The sequence below is a fragment of the Carassius gibelio genome, chromosome B22 (assembly GCF_023724105.1).
Source record: "Carassius gibelio isolate Cgi1373 ecotype wild population from Czech Republic chromosome B22, carGib1.2-hapl.c, whole genome shotgun sequence".
NCBI lineage: Eukaryota > Metazoa > Chordata > Actinopteri > Cypriniformes > Cyprinidae > Carassius > Carassius gibelio.
Genome location: NC_068417.1, coordinates 4,783,100 through 4,808,314, shown reverse-complemented (window position 1 = coordinate 4,808,314; position 25,215 = coordinate 4,783,100). Strand labels below are relative to the sequence as shown.

Here is a 25,215-nt window from a genome sequence, read left to right as displayed (position 1 = left end):
ATGACCTGAGTGGTATAAATGCTGTTGTGACACTGGAAACAAGCACGGGACTTTTGGTGGAAAACTTAAAGGAAAACTGGACCAGGGGCTAAATCGGTTGTTTTAGGTGTAACCTTTCCTCTCTCTTTGGTTCAACGTAAACCTTTAATAAAAATCCCCTTTTTCAATGAACCTTTGCCTGCCTCTGCCTCTATGTTATGTTTACACACGTAACACACTGGACCGCTGATCCACTAACAGAAAACATGATCTGGGTTCAGACCATCTCTGGATAGTTTTATTTAACTGATGTCTGTGTTGATGCAACAGTAATTCTGCAGGTTCAAACAGGTGTGTGTGTGTGTGTGTGTTATCAGTGATCCTCTCCTGACACACATCATATGTTTGTGGCCTGTAATATATCTACTGTAGTAGATCTACAGCACTGATCTATATATGACTGAATCACTCATCACATTCTAAACTTCCAAAAGTCACTGGAGCCACCAAAGTGTTTGATCAGTCATCTTACTATTCTCTACCAGCAAAGAGCACCATTGAGTCAAATGCAAACCGCTGACCAAAAATCCTCCGATTTGAAGCAAATCAATCAAACAGAATTATTTTTTAATGTTGTGTGTATGTAAATTCATTTTTACTTCATATTATCTGCAGAGTTTATGGTCTTTTTGGGCAGGATAAGTAATAATTTAAACCGTTTAGGTGTGTGTGTCTCCTGCGCACTGACAACACAGGTATCTGATCCAACACAAAATATAGCCTATTTCTTTATATACGTAATTATTCAGGAATTATTAAATATGAACCTAATAGTATCAGAAATTGATTTTAATATACAATGAATAATACAATTGTTTCTGTTAATATCAGTGTTGGGCAAGCTACTTGGAAAATGTAGTGAGCTAAGCTACCAGTTACTTTACAGTAAATGAAGCTTCACTACACTGAAGCTACCCCCCTGGGAAATGTAGCAAGCTTAGCTACATCAACAGTAGCTTGCTACATCTAAGCTACTTTTAAAATTAAATTTTTATGTTGAACACGTTTTATTGCAAGTCAATGCTATCTCAGTGCTTAAAACTGTCAGTCAAACAGATAGGCAGGTGTAATTGTTTAGTTTAATAGTTTTTTGTGTTCCTTATCAATTTGGCAACAAAAACAATCAAAATACATGTAATTGACAATGTGCGCACAAGTAAGTGTATGCATCTATTGCATGGGCATGCTTAATATACTGTAGGTATTTGCATCACAAAGTGCAAGAACTCCAAACAGTAAAAAAAATGGCCAGGCTGGACCCTGATAATTTTTACAAGCAGCATCTGAAAACATATTTTCTTTCTGTTATCTTGGTCAGTGTCATGTACTTGTCGAGGTACGGCCACGGCGACTCACTCGTCGGGATTAACTGTTCTCCGACCTCATCTTATGCCATCATTTCATCAAATATTTTTTTTTTGCGTGACTGGCTAAGGAGTGGTACCATCCGGAGCAGAAGGAGGCGGTAATGCATCATAAAGATGGTTGGTTGCTGTCCACCGTTAACACGAACAAGAAGTAGCGCCTTCGCGTCACTACTGATCCAGGATCAGCGATCTTAGCAGTTGTATTTCCCGATTTGAGTTTGAGCTTCAGAAATGCTTGCGAAAATGTAGCTTGTGTGGAAGCTACCGCACTACTTGGTAAAAAAAAGAGCTTCGCTACTGAAAAGCTATTTGATTCAGAAAGCAGCGAAGCTACGACCAAGCTACTGAGAAATGTAGTTAAACTATTAGCTTCGCTGCTCCACTGCCCAACACTGGTTAATATTGTTCTTTACTAAAATGAAAAGCTTAATTTATATTTTATATATATATATTATAGCTTAATTTCATGTATGTACTCTCTGTATTCAGTTATTCTCTGGATAAATTATGGTGTGTATAATTTTAATGTCCTGATTGAGCAACATCTATTTCAGACTAGAGGTCTTCACAGTGCACCCGAGACCCGTCGACCCGAACGGGTTCGGGTCTATATTTTAAATGATCAGCCGGGTCCGGTCCGAATCTATTACCTCGGGTCCTGGGTCTGTTTAACATTGTGTGTAATGCCCGTGTGATCATCAGACTCGGGGAACACCCGGCTGTGATCAGACACTGCTTGTTTTTTTGTAACTTGCCACTTGTAAAAATTAGGAAAAGAAAAGTATGAGCCAAAAAAAGCAAGGTTTCTATGGCAACCAGTGAGGGACACTATGACTTCGACAGCCAAACCGTGCTTTACATTTTCTCCCATTTTTATAATAATATAAATGAATTGTTTAATCAAATTTTTAGTGGTCAGATTCAGACTCGAAGCAGAGCAGAGAACACAGAGATGACAGACAGAGCAGCCATGGCACTGAACGAGCGATCATTATTATAGTTCAAAAGGGCAAACAGTCTAAGTTATTATCAGAGTTAACTCAAGTCAGAATGTACATGTGCACAGTTGCATTTGTCATCCGTCACCGTGACATCAAGTGGACTTTTGAAGCTGAAATAATGAGTGGATTGAGCTTGGACTTGGAATAACGCGAAAAATAACATGGATAACTTTCTTGTCGGAGGATTGTAAATGCATCACAGGCAGTCAGGTACAAAGAAGAGAGATTATGGCTCCTTAAATTAGGTAAGACAAAAAGGTTTTTTTTTGCAACAGGTTTATTGGCTTGCAATAGCAATTTAAGGTGGAATATGTTTCAATCGGGTCCAGTCGGGGCTTTGTCTTCCAGATGGGCTTGGGTCCAGCTTTTGAAATAATAGACTGGTCTGGGTCGGTTCAGTCTAGTACATTACGGATCTCTTTCAGATTCTGGCACAAATTTTTGGACCCGTGAAGACCTCTATTTCAGACTCTCCTCAATCGCGCAAATATGTTTACTGGCATTAGCTACTGTTTCCATGTAAAATGTTGTATGCTAAATTAATAATAATTTAACCCCAATTTAAATCATTACCTGCTTCAAAATGAATGATGTTAACGAAATTCTTGTTGAAACATTTACAGTTAGCACCTACTCTACGAATAAAAACACTATAACAGAATTATAAAAACAATAAATAACTGTTCAATGCGAATAAAGATATGTGTTTACGAAGCATAAATCTTTTTACAGATTTCAGAATGAGAACTTTGTCATTTGTTATAAGTTGAGGTCTGAGGTCTGAGTGTCTGTCTGATGTTTATCGTGTTCATAATGTTCTCTACCGTAATGAACGTAGCTTTTTAATAAGTAGAGGAAATTCCCTGGAGTGTTTGCATTGTAAGAATGTACAATGATACTTCAGATTTAAAAACACTGACTTATGTGATGTCTCATTAAAATGATACAATTTCTTATTATTTCAATAGAACATTTACACACACACAAGGGATTACCAATATGGTGATTCACTTTCATGACGTCATGATCAATGCAGTTCTCTATTCTAGATCAGTGATCTACAGTGTTGTGAATCTGAGCTTGATGGAAATGAATGTACAGTGCATTCAGTAACTTTTAAACAGTCAGGATAACTCCTCACACTGAATATTTTTCATGGGAATTGTCCAAAATAACAAAATCATAAGTTAACTATCGAGGCACAGAAATACTGAATACCAGCACATCTGGTGACCCAAAATGTCTGATTAAGCTGTAACTTTTAACACAACTAAACTGTGCAGACATTTATCATCAAAACAACAGAAGCTGCAGAATCTCATCTTTCATGTTTGATCATTTTGAACATTTTTAATGCAATAAATTGTATACCTTACTAAATTAAGAGAAATAATATACTAATATTTGTATATAATGTAAATAATTTACACGTGTATAACTTATTTAGCATTATTTCATCAGGTCTCACCTCAGCGTCTTGAGTTGACAGTTTGTATCCTGTAGTAAATCACTGAGCAGCTTCACTCCTGATTCTCCAGGATCATTTCCTGTGAGATCCAGCTCTATCAAGTGTGAAGGGTTTGATCTCAGAGCTGAAGACAGAGCTTTATAACCTTCTTCACTGATACAGCAGTCTGAAAGTCTATTAGAGAAAGATGTTATTCTTCATTATAACACAGATTGTTACACAAGTACATGTTCTAGAATGAAAAAAAAAAAAAAGGTGCACTACATAAATTTTTGCCTGAATTGACTCCTTTCACAGTAAAGCTGGGTAAAGTTATATATTGGTGAACGTAATCTGCAATTCTTGCATTTTAATTTCCCACAATTATAACCTTCAGTTGCAATCAAAATTACTCAGTCACTCAGAGCTTTTCTGAAGATCCAGGATAAAATAAAAAAATGCTGATGCATATTAAAAAAAGAGATATTGTCTATATAATGTAACATTTGAGTGACAAGATTTTATAATAACAAAATTATGTAACTTTATTATAACCTTCTTCAGTAATACTGCAATCTGAAAGTCTTCAGAAAGAATAAATAAAACACATTAAAAACATTTATTGCACCATTAGGATATTAACAATTCCCATCATCTCCAAAAATCAATCTGTTTGTCAATATTTTATAAATGTATCTACATCAACACAAAAATTTCACATTACTGATCCATTCCTTGTGACACAGCACCAGTTTACAGACCAGCGGGAGCTTTACATTGATTTATGTTTAAATTAACCAAATTCAGACCTGAGTATCTGTAGTGTCTGTGAATTTCTCAGCAGACTGGAGATTTCTGTCACTCCAGAGTCTCCTATTTGATTCCTGCTCAGATCCAGCTCTCTGAGGTTTGAATTAAACGCTGATGCCAGAGCAGCACTACCTTCATCTGTAATACTGATGCAGTTTAACCTGTAAAAGAGACAACACAACTAATTTAGATATTCATACAATTACACAAATAGCTGCTTTAGCTACTAATTTTAGTTACTAATCCCATTTCTGACACATACTTTGTGGGGAAGTCGTGGCCTAGTGGTTAGAGAGTTTGTTTCCTAACCCTAGGGTTGTGGGTTTGAGTCTCAAGCCGGCAATGCCATGACCGAGGAGCCTTTGAGCAAGGCACTGAACCCCCAACTGCTCCTCGGACACCGCAGCATAAATGATGCTCACTGCTCCGGGTGTGTGTTTACAGTGTGTGTGTGTGTGTGTGTGTGTGTGTGTCTGCACTTTGGATGGGTTAAATGCAGAACATGGATTCTGAGTATGGGTCACCATACTAGGGTGTATGTCACGTCACTTTTATCCACCAATAAGAGATTAGCATGATAATCACTCTGTGAAATTATTATTTTAATTTGCTATTACAATATTTTGCATTTTAAAGTACAGTACTTAAGCCTAAACCATACTTACAATGCTGTCCTAATTTCTTTACATTCAAATGTAAGGCTTTTATTTTAGTGGAAAACTGAACAGTGAACTTATGTTTGTGTTTATTTCACAACAGGTTTATAAACACTTTGTTGTACAAATCTGATTAAATCTGTTAACATCATCTGCCAAAAAATATGGAAATTACAGGAGCATACAATTTAGCGAACCTTCCTAATTCACGTTATGACCGAAAAATAACTTGCTCACCAGCATTTCTTTTAAATGAACTGCAATTCAGAACTTCTACTAGCCAAAACAAAAATATCAGAAATAGATCAAGAGATTTAAGACCACATCTTAGAATAAACCACATTTCATATTAAATATTATTCTGAATTATTGAATGCTTTCAGTTTTACGACTTTTTGTTTGGAGATAATACTCTTAATTACTTTCTTACGAAACAGCATTTATTTAGTTTTTATTTCCAAATATAGCTCAGTCCAAAATGAATGTTTAGTGGTAAACATGTTAAAGATAAATGGAGAGGCTGTCAATTCATAAAGTGATCAGCTGTTTCATCTCAAACATCTGTGTACTGAACTCCACTGTAATCCTTTAAAAAAGCCAAATCAAGGCCTTGTCTCTGGGAGCTCCAGAGACAATCGCTGTGAATCAGACATCTCACAGACGTTAAACACCGATGTGTCATCAGAACATGAAGGCTGACTTCTTCAGTGATCTTCAGAACATTATGAAAATAGCATTGTGACTGAAGGAAAGAATCTGAAGCCAATGATAAGATATGCAAGTTTTTTTTTTTCTACTATATTTTGTCAGTAATGCCACGTCAGACAATTAGGTACACTTATTTATACACACCGTATTTCTGTTTCTACTATAAAATATTTAAATACCCTAAAACCTTTGATTTGTTTAAAACTATAGACTGCTTTGGCCAGAGGAAAAGAGATCCACTCTATTCTAAAAAGATTCTCTGAGAAGTATTTTATAGAATTTTGTTTTTACATTAATTTTGATACATTTGTTTGAAAACAAGACCAAGACAGTGAATGATTTTTAGCAATGTGAAGTACTATACAAATAGCACTTTTAGTAAGCATGTCATATTTTCCTATAAAGTCTTGTACCTTTGACAGTGTTAAACATTGTCATACGCATGATTTTATAAATCTAGTACATTTTTAGGATGAAATCTAAAGAAAGTTTTATACATCTTTCTTTCTCAGAATTACCAAACTCACAGTTGTTTAGGTAAACCAAGTTATAAAGTCTGAACTTAGGAGATATAAACTTGGATCTACAAGAAGAACTGTGAGATAAAATAGGTAGGCTAAATGTAATGTAAAGAGTTATTGGTTTAAATAGTATTTCATTCTTTAACTGTAAGTCTAATACAATGTCCCCTATGTGAATATTATATAGACCTATTGTTAAAAATGCAACTTATGCTTTAAAAGTAGGGTAATCACAGCAGGTTTCATCCATAGTTCCCTATCTGTCGGTCACTACGAGTTATGTCGACCGACAAATGGGGTCTCACTTGGGAGGCCAATCATCTCTGATTTTAAGAGAAAACGCCAATGAAATTGGCAAGTGGATTAACACACCTGAGCCACTCCCCGTGCCAGCGGGTATAAATAGGGCGACAGGTGCATCCACTCATTAGATTTTTGCTTCGGAGCCGAGTAGTGGATGAAGAAACCTCTACAAAAGCCATCATCTTTGTTTTGTTCTACTGTTCCTGGTCGGTGTGACGGCGCATTACAGCGGTGTCCCTGCGAGTCGGCGATTCCCCTGGGCGCTTCGGCTAAAAGAGACAGTTCTAAAAGAGCAAATCACGGACGATTCGCGTCTTTTTCAAGATGCCGTTTCGTCCGTGTCCTTCTGGATGCGGTCGTTTCCTGTCTTCGGTTGACGGTCACGAGCGTTGTCTGCAGTGTCTGGGCGTCCAACACGCTGAGGCTGCGCTCGTGGATGATTCATGCGTCTACTGTGGGCGTATGAACATGGCAGCGCTGCGATCGCGTCTCTCACTCCTCAAGGGGAGTGCAGCAGACCCCTCTGTCGCCACCCGTCCCGGTCTCTCTGGCTCGAGCAGAGGGCCGCCGGCTGGCGCTCTGGGAGATCTGAGGATCACAGTGAGAGCTTCTCCGCCGGGCCACGCCCCACGGACCTCTCACTCCTCACGCAGCGACTGTCCCGTGCAGCTGCCGATTGATTCTGCTGGGCCGTCTCACAGCGGTCCCAGCGTGTCTTTCGGTGCGCCGCCCGAGGACCAGATGTCGATTGCTGCATCGGGGGATGGGTTATCGACCTCTGAGGATGAAGGTTCGGCGGGGCTGCCCCCCTCGGGTGTTGTCGCTACTGCCGAATCGGACTTGGAGTTGTCGGCCATGCTTGCCCGGGCAGCCGTGAGTATCGGACTGGAGGTGACTACACCGCCCAGTCCCGAGCCCTCACGGCTGGATGATTGGTTTCTCGGCGCGGGACGCGGCTCACAACCTCGTTCTGCTCCGGTGCCTTTCTTCCCGGAGGTGCATGAAGAGGTGACGAAGTCGTGGACGGCCCCTTTCACGGCCAGAAGCCGCTCTTCTCCCTCTTCCATCCTCACCACCCTCGATGGCGGGGCAGCCAGGGGGTACGTAGAGGTTCCCCAGGTGGAGAGGGCGGTTGCGGTGCACTTGTGCCCACAAAACGCCGCCACTTGGAGGAATCGTCCGCGCCTCCCGTCCAAGGCCTGTAAGCTGACGGCCGCACTCGCTGCCAAGGCTTACAGTGCTGCGGGCCAAGCTGCCTCTGCCCTGCATGCCATGGCTATCCTGCAGGTACACCAAGCCAAGGCACTCAAAACCATGCACGAGGGTGGTACCGACCCGGGGTTGATGCAGGAGCTGCGCACGGCGACCGACTTCGCCTTACGGGCAACGAAGGTCACGGCGCGGTCCCTCGGGAAGGCGATGTCCACGCTGGTGGTCCAGGAGCGGCATCTCTGGCTGAACCTGGCTGAGATGAGGGACATGGACAAAGCGCGCTTTCTCGACGCCCCCATCTCCCAGGCAGGCCTGTTCGGCGACACTGTCGAGGACTTTGCCCAGCAGTTCTCGGCGGTACAGAAGCAGACTGAGGCCATCCAGCACATCCTGCCCCGACGTGTCTCTCCGGCTGCCACCGTTCCGTCGCGGGTAGCGCCTCAGCCTGCTCGTCGCCGTGGGCGCCCCCCTGCGTCCTCTACGCCAGCTCCGCCCCATGCTGAGAGTTCTTCGAGGCCGGCGCGTCGAGCCCCGCGCAGGAGAGCGGCGCCCCCCGTGTCACTCCCGGCTGCGAAGTCCTCCAAGAAGTCGACCAAGCGGCCCTGACACGGGCAACTCGGAGATGCGGAGAACTGCTCTTCAGGAGATGGCGAAGACAGCGCCACTCCTTCCCCCGGAGGAGGGCCGGGCGGAGAATCTTCAGTTTCTGTTTTGTTTTGTTCCGCCACTGGCCGGACGGCCAGTGGTACCCACATTTTCAATAAAAGAGCAAATTCTCCTTCCTCCGAGTTGCAAGGCTCGTGGCTTGACAATGAGCGACGCACAGCTTCCTCACTCTCACCCATGACGCCTCCTTTCGCCAGCGGCCAAGAGGTCGCGGTTCGGAGACGCAACGCCTCTCCACGCGTCTCTGGCCAGTTCCTCCGGGAACACGAGGAGTGTGGTTGCGATGACCCAGGACGCTGTGCCTTCTGGGCCTTCCGGCACGACTCCCCATCGCTGCACCACTGCGGGTATGTCGACTGTCCCTTTGGTGCCACTTGTACGGTATCTGGGAGCGTGGCTTGCGCTGCCCAACCCGTCACGCTGGCTCATCCGGACGGTTCGACTCGGCTATGCGATTCAATTCGCCCGGCGACCCCCCAAGTTCAATGGCGTGCTCGAGACTTCGGTGGCAGTCCAGGACGCCCCTGTCTTGCGCGAGGAGATTGCTGTCCTCCTGGCGAAGGATGCAATCGAGCCGGTCCCTCCAGCCGAGATGAGGACGGGGTTTTACAGCCCTTACTTCATCGTGCCCAAGAAGAGCGGTGGCCTTCGACCTATCCTGGATCTGCGAGTCTTGAATCGGGCCCTACACAAGCTCCCGTTCAGGATGTTGACGCAGAAACGCATTATCAAATGCGTTCAGCCCCAGGACTGGTTTGCAGCGATCGACCTGAAAGACGCGTACTTTCATGTCTCTATCCTCCCTCGTCACAGACCGTTCCTGCGCTTTGCTTTCGAGGGTCAGGCATGGCAGTACAAGGTCCTCCCCTTCGGGCTCTCCCTGTCCCCCCGTGTCTTCACGAAGGTCGCGGAGGGCGCCCTTGCCCCACTTTGGGAAGTGGGCATCAGGATCCTCAACTATCTCGACGACTGGCTCATTATGGCCCGGTCCCGAGAAGAGTTGTGCGATCACAGGGACTTCGTGCTTCGGCACCTCAGTCAGTTGGGGCTTCAGGTCAACCGAGAGAAGAGCAAGCTCTCCCCTGTGCAGAGAATCTCTTATCTCGGTATGGAGTTAGACTCGGTGAGTATGACGGCACGTCTCACCAGCGAGCGTGCCCACTCAGTGCTGAACTGCCTGAGTTCCTTCAGAGGCAGGACAGTGGTACCGCTGAAACACTTTCAGAGGCTCCTGGGGCATATGGCATCCGCAGCCGCAGTCACGCCGCTCGGGTTGCTTCATATGAGACCACTTCATCACTGGTTACACTCCCGAGTCCCGAGATGGGCATGGCGCCGCGGTACACATCGTGTCACCATCACACTGATGTGTCGCCGCCTATTCAGTCCTTGGTCGGACCTTGCCTTTCTACGGGCCGGCGTGCCCTTAGAACAAGTGTCCCGGCACGTTGTTGTCACAACAGATGCCTCCAACTCGGGCTGGGGCGCGACATGCAACGGGCAGGCAGCCTCAGGGTCCTGGACAGGACCTCGACTGCTTTGGCACATCAACTGCCTGGAGTTGCTGGCAGTGCATCTAGCTTTGCGACGGTTTCGTCCGCTAGTGCTGGACAAGCACGTGTTGGTCCGCACGGACAACACTGCGGCTGTTTCGTACATCAACCGACAAGGCGGGTTACGATCACGTCGCATGTCTCAACTCGCCCGTCATCTCCTCCTCTGGAGTCAGACGTGGCTCAAGTCGCTGCGCGCTGTCCACATCCCGGGGGAGCTCAATCGTGCAGCCGACGCGCTCTCACGACAGCTCACTTTCCCCGGGGAATGGCGACTCCATCCCCAGACGGTCCAGCTGATTTGGAGTCGATTCGGGGAAGCCCAGGTAGACCTGTTTGCTTCCCACGAGTCCTCCCACTGCCAGCTGTACTATTCCCTGTCCCAGGCCCCCCTGGGCACAGATGCACTGGCACACAGCTGGCCTCGGGCTTTACGCAAGTATGCGTTTCCCCCAGTGAGCCTGCTCGCACAGACACTGTGCAAGGTCAGGGAGGACGAGGAACAGTTCCTGTTGGTTGCGCCTTACTGGCCCACCCGGACCTGGTTTTCGGAACTCATGCTCCTCATGACAGCCCCTCCCTGGCGCATCCCCCTGAGGAGAGACCTTCTCTCTCAGGGGCTTGGCACCATTTGGCACCCGCGTACAGATCTCTGGAACCTCCACGTGTGGCTTCTAGACGGGACGCGGCAGACCTAAGTGATCTGCCCCCAGCAGTGGTAGACACTATCACTCAGGCTAGAGCCCCTTCTACGAGGCAGGCCTATGCTCTGAAGTGGAGTCTGTTCACGAATTGGTGTTCTTCTCACCGAGAAGACCCCCGGAGATGCCCGGTCAGAGTCGTGCTTTCTTTCCTGCAAGGTAGGCTGGAGCGTGGGCTGTCACCCTCCACCCTGAAGGTGTATGTGGCTGCCATTGCAGCACATCACGATGCAGTGGACGGCCGGTCCCTGGGGAGGCATGACCTGATCGTTAGGTTCCTGAGGGGTGCCAGAAGGTTACATCCTCCTAGGACACCCCTGATTCCCTCCTGGGACCTCTCTATTGTCCTGGCGGGACTTCAGAGGGGTCCCTTTGAGCCGCTGGATTCGGTTGAGCTGAAGTTCCTGTCTCTCAAGACAGCGCTCCTGATCGCGCTCACTTCCATCAAGAGGGTCGGGGACCTCCAAGCATTTTCGGTAAGTGAAGAGTGCCTTGTGTTCGGGCCGGCCTACTCTCACGTTGTCCTGAGACCCCGGCCTGGATACGTGCCCAAGGTTCCCACCACTCCCTTCCGAGACCAGGTGGTGAACCTGCAAGCGCTGCCCCTGGAGGAGGCAGATCCAGCCTTGTCGTTGCTGTGTCCCGTAAGAGCGCTTCGCATATACGTGGACCGCACCCAGAGCTTCAGAAGCTCTGAGCAGCTCCTGGTCTGCTTTGGAGGTCAGCAGAAGGGGAAGGCTGTCTCTAAGCAGAGGTTGGCCCACTGGATAGTGGACGCCATCGCCTTGGCTTACCATTCCCAAGGCGAGCCGTGCCCCCTGGGGGTGAGGGCCCACTCCACACGGAGTGTGGCCTCCTCCTATGCGTTGGCGCACGGCGCCTCTCTGGCAGACGTTTGTCGAGCTGCGGGCTGGGCGACACCTAACACCTTTGCGAGGTTTTACAACCTCCGTGTAGAGCCAGTTTCCTCCCGTGTGTTGGGTAACAGGTAATTGGCGGGAAGGGCTGGCTGGGTGTCTCGCTTGCTGCGCCATTCCCCCTAACACGGGGATGTGAGCGCCTTCTTCTCCCAGTAGAGTTCCCCGGTTGGCGTACCCTGGTCGAGCATCCTCCAGCACCCTCGGCGTCAGACTTGGCGGAGCAGTCTGTCGCCAGGCCCAGTACTGGCGTTAGCATGCCCGGAGCCGGTCAGCCCCTGTACTGGGCTAGGTGTCCATATGGCTGGGTTCCCTGCGGGTAATCCCATATGTGTATTCTTCCACGGTAAGGTTTCCCTCTTGGCAAACCCGTGTCTTCCCTTGACAGATCGCTCTGTCGGTCTCTTCTGGCAGCCGTTCCATCCCTACTCCAAGGTAGGACCTGCCTCAGAGACCCTTTCCATATGTAGTACTGCCCCCTGGGTCAGTCCATATCGGTATATCCACATGTCACCTCCCTACGGGTAGGATGTGGTCTCCGTAGCGACCTTTCCTAAAGGCTCGCTTCCCCATTGTCTTGCCAGCTGAAAGAACAAATAGGGAAGATTTGAAGCAATCTTTCACTGAAGGTTGAAATCCCTTCCATTTACTTTATGTGGGCGGAACAGCAGCATGGCCTTCTCCAGCAGCGATGTACTCACCCTTTGGCCCCTTCGGTACCAAGGTCAGTGAATTTGCGCTGGGGCTTTGGGAAGGTTACGACCTTAAGCGTAGCTTTTGTGGCACGCCAAGGCTTGTCAACAATTGCAGCGCCTCAGGGTTGTGACGAGGTTCAGGTTATGGCGTTTTCCATAGGACCCCATTTGTCGGTCGACATAACTCGTAGTGACCGACAGATAGGGAACGTCTCGGTTACGTACGTAACCCTCGTTCCCTGATGGAGGGAACGGAGACGTTATGTCCCCATGCCACAACCTTGAACCATTCGCTGTTGCCGGGACACGTTCTCGGCTCCTCAGCGTAAAACCTAATGAGTGGATGCACCTGTCGCCCTATTTATACCCGCTGGCACGGGGAGTGGCTCAGGTGTGTTAATCCACTTGCCAATTTCATTGGCGTTTTCTCTTAAAATCAGAGATGATTGGCCTCCCAAGTGAGACCCCATTTGTCGGTCGACATAACGTCTCCGTTCCCTCCATCAGGGAACGAGGGTTACGTACGTAACCGAGACGTTAGTCCATTTAAACGTCTGCATTTAGCTTCAAATGGCATCTTTGATTATTACATTGTTACTATACACAGGGACGTGTCGGATACTGGAGCGGGTCGGGTCGGGTCGGACACAGGGGAAACACAGGTCTAAACACGTGTTCAAAACAGTCACGTGCAAACGTAAAAATAGGCCTACGTTCCACTTAAAAAAAATCACAACCACGTGAACGGCTGCATGAGTCATTAGTTAACAGACGTAAAAGATCAGACAGCTGTTTTTTTTTTCGTTGTTTTTGTTTTCCGTATATATATATATATATATATATATATATATATATATATATATATATATAATGTATATATATACAGAATCTGAATTAAAATGTGTTTGATTTAAGCCTATTTCAAAATGTGTCATAAAATGTCGCGCATACTGCTCAACTAACGCGATCATTATAAAGGTGTTTAAACAACAATAGACTTCCACTTGCATGTGTTTGACAAACGGAATATCAGATATTTCATTCCATAGCTAACACATTTGTGAATATGGCTCTAATCTAGGCTATCCAGGATTTTTTATTTTTTTTAATTGCATCTGAAAATGACTTTGTGCAGCTCGCGATGCTCAGCTGTGAACGATTTAAAAATGGGTGCGTTTGACTTGAAGCACAACCTCAGTCGGCGGTATGATTCGCTCTTTTGTTGTTCTGTTTTCTTTCAGGATCAAAAATACAACAAATGAAAGCGTTTATCTGTATTTCCGACTGATGAGAACTATGCATATACATTCATAAATCAGTCAATTTTGTATTTTATTATGAGATATTTTATTCTAATGTGATCAGTGACTCAAGCACTGATGGACCAAAGAGAACGTATTTCAAGACTTTCAGTAAAAACGTGAAATATAAATTCTCAGAAAATGCATTTAATACCAATATATTGAAACGTCTGTTTACATACTTGACCGGGGTTGAGCCCTGCCTTCATCCATTGAAACTGCATAATTAATCGTTAAAGGTTATGGTTCCACCCCTTTAACTATTAGGCAGTTTGTATATATTACACGTTACCCCACCAGGTGGCAACAAGTGACTGTTAAAAATGCATTTGTCATGGAATCATTTTCAATTTAACTCACTCTTCTTAATCACAAACCCTTTTATTTTATGTGATTAAATGCCATTAAAAACATCCAAATCTATAGTTTACACTTCCATAATGTACTTAAAGACACCATGAATAGGAACTAAAATGTGATTTTAATATACTTTTTTTTTTAAAATACAGAGACAGTATATTAAAAGCTAATTTTAGTTCATATTCCAGATGTCTCAAAATAGAAGTTGAGTACACTTAGATGTTCTTAAGATTATCCTAGGAAGTACTAGAGAAGAATTTTAGTATATAAAGTAAATAAACTAAAGAGAATAAAGTGCACAAAAAATAGAACTTTAAGTACATTATGGAAGTGTGCTTTTTCACTTGGGTATCACTATCAAGAGTTAATTATTTTGATAGACTATCATATCTAGCTACTGCTGCCATTCTGCTAGTATATCACAACCAGCCTGTAAATGGCGTTAAAATATGATGTTAGTTTCAGGATTTTTTTAACAAACTGTTCTGACGTTCTACTTTATCTTGTACTGTTTTTCTTTTTTGTGAACCACTTTCGTATTTATGGCACATCACATTAGAATAGTTATTAGTTATTGTCATCATTAGAATAGGCGGCAATTATCTTATAAAGAATTCAAAGTAAGTATGTCACGTGAGTTCGATACAGGCCAATAACTGAATGCTTTCAGCAAATGATGAATTTTATTGGATTTCAGACAATTAAATAATGCCCACTGTGACTGATGATTGCAGGGTTCATTAAGTGAGAGGGTTTGATTGACTCTTCTCGAGTAGGACTTGCAACGCGCACGCAAGTACATTCAAAGCAAAGCGATAAAGCGTATTTTTAAAGGGACAGCCAACGAATTATAAAATCCGATTACAATATTTTCAGGCATCCGACAGCCATAATTACTGATGTTAACACACAGGGAAAATGTGTAACAGATGCCTCACAGATACAAATGGGGAAAATAATGTTTTTATGTTTTGATTAAAAGATAATTAATTAAAAGAAATTAAAGCGAAACCCTAATGTTCTGCATTTCTGTTTAGAGCTGTGTGCTGAAGATGACCAGTAGAGTGAGCATTTGATAGCAAGATTTTTTATCACCGTTTTATTATAATGTTGTTCTCATTAAAATGGTATGGGTGTGACAGTCCAGTCATACTTATTAATATTCTGCATTAGTTTGACCTGCTCGCACTGTGCGCAGAAAAGATATCACCATAGTACTAGGCTATAATGACGTGCTTGAATCAAAACCACATGCATCTTATATCAGATAAACAATATATATACACTGGCTTAAATGTTTTGAAAATCACTTGAACCCTATCTGTTTGGGGTCAACCCTATAGCAAAACTAATCGAAAAATACATTGGCATCATCTGTATTAAAGAGAAATTAATTACTTCATATGATGTTTAAGTGAATAAAATAGCCTTGACAGTCGATTTCCACAACTGTTGACTTTATTCTCTCTCACTGGTGTGTGTGTGTGTGTGTGTGTAGGTGATGCAGTATTGCTGGTTTGCTGGGTTTTCGCAACAAAACCCACCTAATTGCTACTCAATACTAGCACAATTAGGTTTCAAGGGGAGTTCCCCAGTAAAAATTTCATTCTGGGGGTAAAATACACATTTTGCTGTGGGGTTTCTCCGGTAAAATTTACATTCATATTATGTTATTGGGGTCGCTTCAACACACAGAAACAGTGATAGGTAGCCTAGTTCCTCATGAAAACCACAAACTCGGCAACACTGAGGTGATGTAAAAGAGGAAAGCAGGCATTTGGATCAAAGCACTGTGAGGCAAAGGTGGGGGGGACTCAAAACATTTATAAACTTAAAACACATATTCATGCCCAGTTGGCATTGTTTTACTACTTACAAGGTTTAAGTATAAAACTGTTATTTACAATACACATCATGCTGTTTAATCATATTTTTAGAGGGGACAACCAGGGATTGGGCAGCATATGCAGCAGTGCACAGGGAGCAGTTGGGGGTTCAGATCTTGTTCAGGTGTCTCATCTCAGTCGTGGTATTGAGGGTGGAAGAGAGCGCTGGTTATTCACTCACCCTACAGACAATTTTACATTTTTTAATGGGAAACTTTGCGAGTTGTAATGTAGTTAATAGCCACTGACAGATTTTGTGTGATGCCACCAGTGTTTGAACACAAACAGAAAACAATAGATATTAATTTTAAATACAGTGCTTCTTCTCCAGTGTGCTGATGCTAAATGTTGGAGGTTACTGGTTGAAGAACCAGATTTAATAAAACTAACTCATGATCTGCTCACACGTAAATGCACTTCACCCTTAAGCATGTGTTTTACATTAAAATGCAGCCTTTTGTGACCACAATAACTCGTATCATAATATCAAGCTTATTTAGATTAATTGTGCAGTCCTGATAAGTGTAAAAAAATTTCAAATCTATGAAACTGTGGTGGGTCACTAGAGTCTGGGTAATTAATGGGATACACTTAAAATACTTACTTCAGCTTTTCCAGTCTACACTGTACATTTTCAAACAGAGTCAAGATGATCTTCATCCCTGGGTTTCCTAGTTTATTCTCACTCAGATCCAGCTCTGTCAGATTTGAAGGGTTTGAATTTAGAGCTGCAGCCAGAACATGACAACCTCCTTCTGTGATACAGTTGTTCTTCAGACTGCATAAAGAGAAAACACTTCAGTTTTCATCTGAATATTTACTAGTATGTTTTAGCTGACAAATACTGGTGATGATGATGATAGTCATATATAAAAGTCACTTATGGTTTTTCAGTCAGCAATCTCTTATACAAGACACATAAAGCAAGAATTAAAAAGTGTCCTTGTAACAATGGGAAAAAACATACGTCAGTGTGTTGAGTTTACGGTGTTACTTCATTTCAGAAATAAATAACATCTGATTCTGAAACACTGTGAAAGGGATGGACATACAAACTGTTTTAATTAAATATTCTTCATAAATAAATTGCATGCATATGTTATTAAGATGTTATTCTTCCTTATAACACAGATTGTCACACAAGTACATGCTCTAGAATGAAGAAAATATAAAGATGCACTACAGGAATTTGACCTGAGTGGACTTTTTTTTTTAACAGTAAAGCTGGGTAAAGTTATATATTGGTGAACGCAAACTACAACAAATGCAATTTTAAATTTTTGCAGTTTTAATTTTCCACAATTATAACCTACAGTCAATCAAAATTACTCAACCCCTCAGAGATTGTAGCACTTTACAAATAGAAGCTTTTCTGAAGATCAAGGATCAAATAAAAATCCCATCTATAACAGTTCACTGTCATACTAAAAGTGAGTCAATATATAATGCAATATTTTTTAGTTATACGATTTTAATAACAGAGCTTTATCATAATTATTCAACCCCTATTCAACATTGCAGTTTTACTTGGCAGTCTTTGGGACAGTCACAAGAGTCCCGGTTTTCATCAAAAATATTTTCAATTGTGTTCCAAAGATGAACAAAGCTTTTACGGGTTTGGAAACGACGTGGGGCTAAGTGATTAATGACAAACATTTCATCACAATTTATCACTTATTTGCATGGTGACAAATAAAATAGTCTCAAAATAGCAAAATAAAGCCTTTAGAAACCCAAAGTTAGCTCACGCTTGAGCTGAAGTTGAGTAGCAAACATTGCAAAGTTAACAGAGATCTTACAAATGCTATAGAGATGCTACAGAGAATAAATAATTAGAAAGTCAAAGGCTATATAAAGATTTCCAAGACATTAAAAGTTTCTAGAGATACAGTCCTCAGCCTTATTCCTTAGCTTAAAGTGTGTTGTACCAGAAAACCACTGAGGGTTTTGTAGAAAAAGCACAATATCATAAAATGTTTAATCAGACTAACTGAGAAAATCCTGCAATGTACAACCAAAGACTTGCAAAATGACCCGATGAAAGAAGAAAAACCATTTCAATGCAGTATGTAAGAAGAACACTAGACAAGTATGGCCTTCATGTTGAGACATCTTGATAAACACCACTCTAAAATAAACAATCAATCTGTCAATATTTTATAAATGTATAAATCAAGGCCTTGTCTCCAGCAGCTCCAGAGACAATCGCTGTGACTCAGACATCTCACAGACGTTACACACCGGATGTGTCCTCTGTACTCTATTCTGATGTTCAAGCTTCAACAGTGAATCTGATCACTAGTGCACTGGCAAAAATTCACTTAAAGAATGAACAAAGTGGCATCAGTTTAGCTTGTATGAAGTTGATGGAAAAACGAAGCAGTCAATCTTCCGGCTGAGAGTGAAATCAGTACACGCTAACATTTTTCCCAAATGACTGCTAATGTAATTTAATGGGAAACTATGTGAGTTGTGTTGTAATTAATAGCCACTGACCCATATCACAATATCAAGTTTATTTTGATTAATTGTGCAGTCCTAATGAGAAGTGTAAAATAATTTCACATTTATTAAACTGTGGTGGGTCACTAGAGTCTGGGTAATTAATGCGATACACTTAAAATACTTCAGCTTTTCCAGTCTACACTGTACATTTTCAAACAGAGTAGAGATGATCTTCATTCCTGGGTTTCCTAGTTTATTCTCACTCAGATCCAGCTCTGTCAGATTTGAAGGGTTTGAATTTAGAGCTGCAGCCAGAACATGACAACCTCCTTCTGTGATACAGTTGTTCTTCAGACTGCATAAAGAGAAAACACTTCAGTTATAATCTGAATATTTACCAGGATGTTTTAGCTGACAGATGACAAATACTGGTGATGGTGTTACCAAAGTCAAAAATAAATGTTTTCAATCAGCAATCTCTTAAACAAAACACACAAAAAACATCTAAAATTTAAAAATGTCCTTGTAACACTACACTGAAAAAATATGTCAATTTGTTGAGTGTACAGTGTTTATGCTGCAGTAGAGCAGCAATATGATTCACTCGTGAAGAACATTGAGATCCAGTAATCTGTCTACTCATCGTGCCTAGATCTAGACTAAAAAAAACATTTAAACACTTAAACATTTGCATTCAGAAACGCCTCCAATATAGTGACAAGACCTCCCATTATAAATCATGTGAATGTATAATGTCCTCACCCGAAATAGTGGAAAAAGAAAGCAGTACTGACTGAGAAGACATTCTGTGCGCTCACTAAAACAGATCAGTGCGCTCTTTTTAAATATGTTTTCTGCACAGAGCATGGTTTGCAGAATCCTGCAGCAAAGCAAGATCAGTCATGACACTAAAGCTACATTTCAAATTACTTCCCAGCTGCACGCAAAAAAAGGCATACCTTATTATTTTTGTCTTGTTTTAGTTTAAATAATCAAGATGCATTTACTATATATATATATATATATATATATATATATATATATATATATATATATATGAACTGTAACTCAGGGAATACTCAAGGAAGAGACATGAGAGAGATATCTATAAAAAGTTTGACATGTTACTACTTTTAAACTAAACAAGTGCCGCCGAAAAAAACATTTTTTGTGATAAAGTAATCCATATGAAAACAATGCGATATCCATTTTTCATGTCTCACTTCATTATATCGAATGTAAGCACGCCCCCGCGTGATTCAAACTGAGGCGCGCGGCTCACACAGAAGACTGTTCTTCAAGTTTTTTATTTTACTGTTTGCTTCGCAATGAGAGGAATAACACATAATTCACCCCAAAAAGATGTGATGTGGTTGAGAATTTGAAAAATGGATTTCCTCAGAAAAAAAAGAATGAAGCACTAGCAGAGATCATAAACATGAGTAAGTCTCTTTTTATTTATTGATATACTTGTACTAGTTTTCACATGTGTAAACATTTTACTAGTTAGAATTTTTCCAAACAATAATTCCTGAATAAAGGTATAATCAAGTTAAATATTATGAAGTTTCAATAACAATATACAATACTATACCATTCAAAAGCTTGATGTAAATAATATAAATTTAACAAATAAAGATAACTGTAACAAATGTAAAAACAATGCTGTTCTTTCAATTTATTCCCCTTAAAAAACCTGAAAAATATTCTCAGCTCTTTTCAACATTAATAATAATAATAGTAATAATGATAATAATAATAACACTATTTTTTATTTATTTATTTATTTTGTAGAAAATAAGATTGTGTGACTGGAGTAATGCAACAAAAAAAATTCAGTTTGAAAGTCAGCTTTGATTGTTCCTAATAAACTGTTTAACTGCTCCACCAAGTGGAAATTAAATTATGTTGTGGGATAATTAAATATATTCTTAATAAACTACAAACATATAATTATATAGATTTATTTTGTCCTCACATTCTTTCTGACTTAAAGGCACATTATGCAGCTCATTATGTAGGCCTTTGTCTTCTCAGGTGTAAATCACAATGATATTCATGATAGTTGACGACTACTCGCATATGAGTTTTACCAACTAGAAAATTTTAATCAATATATGGTTTTCTGTAAGTGAGTAAATAAGATGATTTACATAATTTAGAAAGAAAAATTCTAGGCTACAAGCTCCAGTTCTCAAAAGTCCCGGGAACCATTGTTCTTTATGTGTTTTATGGCCTTATTCAAGTGTTTTAAAATTTGTTGTTTTTCACTAACCACGCATAACATTTTTTTTTCTCAAAAAATACAATCATGTACATACATGCATTTGTGCTGATTACAGTGAGATTAGACTTTACCCATTTAGATATTTATAGGAAACTGAAAAAAGCACAAATGTCAGGGCATGACAAAACTTCTCCAGGCCCCAAAAATACCCTTAGACTCCAGAAGGTTAAAGCCTGCAAATTTTCAAAATTTTAATTAACAAAACACTAATGATTGTCACAAAATTTACCTCAGTATCTCTAATTTACAGTTTATATTCTCCAGACCAGTGCAGAGTAGCTTCACTCCTGAATCCTGCAGATTATTATTGTTCATGTTCAGCTCTTTCAGACTGGTCTCTGATCCAAGAACTGAAGCCAGAGCTGGACAGCTTTTGTCTGTTAAGCCACAATCATTTAGCCTACAAGATAAATAAATCAATTCACAGAGTTAGCTATATGTAATACATTTGTTAAATACAAAAAAATAAGCAATACCAATACCAATACACTGCATATATATTAGTATTGTATTGATTCAAATTGATTCAAATAAAACTTAATAAAATATGTAAATGAATAATAGGTTTATATCATTAATGGCAATGAGTTATATATTTAAAAGTGCTGCTCTATTATCTGGATGAGTTTCTTGAGGTGGATAATCTGGAGGTTAATCATTCATTTATTGAGGTTATGCAAGACTATATCTCCTTTATAGCAGAAGTTGTAGAAATTTAACTGAATATTGAATATAAACAACTAAGGAACAATGTGTTTTATAATAACATGATGTGCTTCTTCTGTAGCTAACTAAACAGCTTGTTTGGCTGAAAAGAGATATTATTACATAAAACCCATGTAAATCTAATAAAACAGCATCGCATTGCAATGGACTGCAGTTTTCAAAGAAAAAAAAATTCAAGAAATTGTTTTGACTTTACCCTAAAAGAGATATATACTTATAACTATGGGTGGGGGGGAAAACACGATACGGTATAATATCACAATGTTTTCTGCAGCAATACGGATCTTTTAGTATACTATTTGGTAGAATTATAAAATCGATTTATTCACAATCAACTAGATGCTAGGGTTGAGTTTTTTTTTTCTGGTGAAGTCAGCTGGGTCACCTTCTGAAATAAAGATGACGGGATCGCGGAAAGTTATCAGATGGAGATGTGTAGCACTGCGTGAGGCAAATGGTGGTCACACCAGATACTGACTGGTTTTCGGACAACCCCCTCGAACCATCAATTCAGTAAACTGCACATTTTAGAGTGGCCTTTTATAGTGGTGAGCCTAAAGCCCCTTTCACAATGAACATTGGACCCAGTAAATTTCCGGGTCGCCTTCTGTTTGAGCGCAAACACATCCCGGGACTGCTCCAGGGTTAGGGATCTAGTAACATTGCCGGGTTCAGTCCCGGAACGAGCTCTGTGTGAACAAAAGTCAGAAATAATGCTGTAAAGGGTGTGTCGTAGTGATGACGCACGATATCAGGTGACTCTTTTACCAGGTGTTTTGAAGGCAGATCAACGTTCACTTCTAAAATAATGTGAAAATTGTAATGAAGCAGAGATCAGTTCCTCACTTTCTGGGCTGAAGCTGAGATCGTTCGCCATTTTAAGTGAAAGTTAACCTGCCTAGCGTTTTTGTCTCGTACATGCTGTTTTATAACAAAGTTCGGGAGGAACAGTCGCAGTTCATTAACCTGATTAACACAAGTGGAGACCAATCAGTAATCAACTCATGACAAGGTATAAATAACAGCAGAACCTATCTCTGTTCATTGACGGTTTTCAGCATCCCGGTTCGCGCTGTCTGTCATCTTATCACAGACAAAATTTTCCTTCCAACAAGGAGATCCATACCGGTGATTTTTCAGATCTGCTACTTTGCTGACCATGATCATTAAACACGGCCGTTGAGCACCATCAAACGTCATCGCGACAGCTGCTCTTCGCGCCAAGCCACACGTCGTGGACAATAGACCGTGCAAAGTTCAAGCTCGCCTCACTTGACACCACGATTGATCCGATCAAGACCGGGCACTCATCCACCGAGCGCTGGAATCGCAGCACCAGCAGGCATTCAACCAGCCCGCTCCTCAGTTCTTACTGCAGCAAGCCTCTTTCACTTCCCGCAGCGGCTCAGCCTTTCACCGCGGTTCTTTCCGGCCGAGGCGCAGTTTGAGGCCGCCTCCTCTAGCGGCGCAGACCGTGCGTCATAAATCAATACATTTTCAGGTGAAGACGGTAAATATAGGTTTGCGGCTAGAAGTAGTGCGAGAGCCGTTGGAGTTCCGATCACATATGTATGTGGAAATTCAGATCCAAATTGAGCCTCGGATGCGTTCAAATATTTAAACTTCTGCGACCAGGCCGTGTGCAAACGCCCGACCGGATGTGATCTTTCGGTGCGAGGTCAGAATTACCTATATTTTGTTAACCTTGACATTATTCTTCAACATAATTTATGTAAAATGGTGGTTCATAATAATTATGGCAGAAATAATTATTAAACCATAATTTACGTGATTAGCCCCATAAAACCTACTGTTTTTATTTAGGGGGTAATCTGATTTGTGACGATGTATTCATACATTATACATTATATTCATTCAAATTATTAACTTTACCATGGTGAACATGTCAAGGTAACAGTTGCTGCACGACCAGTTTGAAAGTTAAGCACGCCTGCCGCGAGAGGGAGAAATGCGACAATCTTGTACAAATGTCGTGTGCTGTGGAAAGGAGGCTTAAAGTTTGTTAAATCAGGCTATGAGGTAGTCATCATCCACACTGAAATGTCCAAAGATATCATCTGCCTTACCGTGCATGTTTAAACCTCACTGAGGTTTTACAGACATAAGTTTCATGCAATTATTCCGGCAGGACCAATTTATTTAGGGACATATTTCACCATCTACTGGCGTGATCACTATACCCTCGTTTTGCCGCAGGACAGCAGTGTGAGTAAATTCTGAGTTTTTCTAGGATAATATAATAAGGTAATATGAAAGCATGCAAGTAAATATCTTTAGAACTGCTTGTAAGTGAATAGCACATAACTGCAATTAACGTTATTGCCATAATCATGTCTATTGGTATGTTTTACAGACACAATGATTTTCATTGCATAATGATTCTCATAGTTTTCAGAAGCCTCTGTTTCCACAGTCTATACTACAACGTGAAACCAGTGTTCCAGATGTATCCATTATTGCTAGTGATGTGTCGTTCGTAAATGAATCGTTCTTTTTGAACGAATCTTTTAGGTGAACGAATCTTTTAGGTGAACGAATCTTTTAGGCGAACAAATCATTCATGTTATCCACTGACTCATATTTCTCGTTCAGTAAAGTTCCTCCCTTCATAGCAGCGCGGCGCTATAAGCAGCGCATGCGCAGCTCAGTGAACCGGGTAACAACCATTTCATCCTGTCAAAGAATTACTCAACATCGAGCCGATAGCCTTCGAGTATGAGATGTGACAGAGTATGTGATTTGTTGAATGTAGTAACGAATACGCCCTTCAATGAACGAGTTTCATATGAGTCTGAACTAGATCTAGAGATCTTATCGTTCGTGAGTGAAATGACTGAACTGGCACACGTCATTCGTGAACGAACTGAATGAACGGATACATGTCGTTTGTGAATGAAATGAACTGGCACATAGCTTATCTTGTTCGCGAACAAAATGAATTAGAGTAAACTAGGTTAATCTGCTATTTTAGTATGTCAATCTCGAAAATGCAAAGCGCAGTTATAGGTACAGTACCGTGCACATACGCTCGTTTTGATATTTAGCAACTCCACGTTTAATCCATAGACCGTAAAAGAAAGGTTAATTTATGGATGTGAATATATATAATATACAAACTGTCTGACCAAACAATTAAAATGCTAATTAGGCAAGAAACCCTGTGCTTTGTTCATCTGATCAACTCAATTAGACTTCATATATTGAACGCGATTATACACACATTTTAATAAAGCCAGATCAGTTTTTGTAACAAGTGAATGCGTTCGTTGACGTAAGACATAACACATAATACACTCTTTTGCCACCTGCTGGCATATTTTGTGTAAAACGAAGAAATTATCTCTGAACGAATCATTTTGGTGAATGAACCGAAAATGAACGAATCTCTAGAAAGAATCATAATTTCCACCACTAATTAGTGCTGCAACGACGCGTCGACATCATCGTTTACGTCGACTACAAATATACGTCGGCGCACGTGAAATGCGTGGACGCATCACACTGTTTACATCTCGCATAATGGCATACGGCGAATGAAGAAGTTGCATTCTATCACAAACAGAGACCACTGTTATTAAAAGTATGAGAATACT

General features: G+C 41.5%; 1 protein-coding gene across 1 annotated transcript in view; it reads right to left on the bottom strand.

Moving 5' to 3' along the window:
• LOC127987694 (uncharacterized) overlaps nucleotides 1–25,215 on the bottom strand; it is a 2,462,016-nt gene that overhangs the window by 2,114,032 nt on the left and 322,769 nt on the right. The window lies entirely within an intron of this gene.